Below are 1722 nucleotides of genomic sequence, written 5' to 3'. Positions count from 1 at the left end.
TGCTCTTAATGAGATAACTGACTTAGGTGTAGTTTTTGACTCGAGATTTTTATTTAATAGTCATCTAAATTACACCATTGCTAAGTCATATTCAGTGCTTGCTTTTATTCGTCGCTTTAGTTCAGATTTCACAGATCCTTATACTCTTAAGTTACTGTTCACATCACTGGTTCGCTCTAAGTTGGAATACGATTCTTTTATCTGGAGACCGTATCATGGATGCCATATTAATAAACTCGAAGGGGGTTCAAAAAACGTTTTTACGCTTTGCTCTGGGGTCGTTGAATTTCGGCGACCCTATTCACTCATATAAAGCCAGGTGTGCGCTAATTGACTTGAAATCTCTTCAAAGCAGAAGAACTATCCTTTCGCTCATCTTTGTCTTCGATATTATTAAGGGTGTAATTGATCCACCTTATCTCCTCGAGCGAATTTGTTTCCATATCCCTAACCGGACTCTCCGAAATAGTGATGTTTTTTATACAGAATGTGTCCGAACTCTTTACGCTTCTAATGCTCAAATTTTTCGAGCTCTGACTGAGTTCAATATTCTCTCAAATTCTCTGGCCATTGATTTTTCTATATCTAAGTCTAATTTCAAATCAATGTTAAATGCAATGAGTTTTAATGTATAACTCCTTCTATTTCCAAGTAGTCTGTAAGTAGCTTTGTTAATCTAGATTACTGCTGATTGAATAAATAAATAAATAAAATACATAAATAAAAATCATAAGCATTAACCACTGAGCTATGTACACCCCGTAAACTCTTGTTGCTAATTCATTTTCCTTATTCAACCAACTACTATCAAGTGCAGCTGATTTGCCGCTATTTAAACTCGACAGCGTGGTTGTTGTTGTCAATTCTATACATCCATTTGCTTATTTGCTTTATTGTATAGTTTCAGGCAGGCTCTTCCTAAGCTATGTATTTGTCAATGTTATTGTGTCTTATTATCATTTTATTTTTAATATTTTTATTGAGCTTTGTACCACGATTGTTTATTAGGAAAAATTGAAAAAGGAACAAAGTCTAAGCGGTAGAAGTTATAGCAGCTATTTCGGAGATGACCAGGGATCGAACCTGCGTAATCGATGTTCAAATCAGAAGCATTAACCACTGAGCTATGTTCACCCCGTAAACTCTTGTTGCTAATTCATTTTCCTTATTCAACTACTATCAAGTGCAGGTGATTTGCCGCTATTTAAACTTGACAGGGTGGTTGTTGTTGTCAATTCTGTACATCGATTTGGTTATTTTCTTTATTGTATAATTTCAGGCTGGCACTTCCTAAATTTTTGTTTACTTTTACATTTGGCATTTCGCCCCTTCTTCGCGCAAATCATCGATAAAACTAGATAGGACACCGAAAAGTTATAGGCTAATTTTTGATTATTTTATAATTATAAATTAACGAGGTACGAATTTTGTATGGCTAATCTCTTTCTCTAATAACAGCTTAAGGAGTTCAGCTCGAAAGTGAGGATAATATACTCATATGTAAACCTAGTACAAGTGTTAGCCAGACCAGGTGGCAAACGGCTCCTAATATTTAGGTTAAGTTGATATCCTGTTCATTAATTCAATAATGTTTAATACTTAATACAAGAATGTTTCATTTAATTTGAAAAAAGTTTCACTGAATCTGAAAAAGGTTGCATTCAATTTGAAAAAGGTTTTATTTAATTTGGAAAACTTTCGCTTAACCCGAAAAAGGTTTCG

The 1722-nt window shown here is 34.1% G+C and overlaps 1 protein-coding gene across 1 annotated transcript in view; it reads right to left on the bottom strand.

The window, feature by feature from the left end:
* Positions 1-1722, bottom strand: part of LOC118749848 (1-phosphatidylinositol 4,5-bisphosphate phosphodiesterase classes I and II-like) — a 186192-nt gene that overhangs the window by 166947 nt on the left and 17523 nt on the right. The gene's annotated exons all lie outside the window — the stretch shown is intronic.

Source organism: Rhagoletis pomonella, unplaced genomic scaffold (assembly GCF_013731165.1).
Source record: "Rhagoletis pomonella isolate Grant_MI unplaced genomic scaffold, Rhpom_1.0 Rhpom_scaffold_00067, whole genome shotgun sequence".
NCBI lineage: Eukaryota > Metazoa > Arthropoda > Insecta > Diptera > Tephritidae > Rhagoletis > Rhagoletis pomonella.
This window is presented reverse-complemented; position numbering and strand designations above follow the sequence as displayed.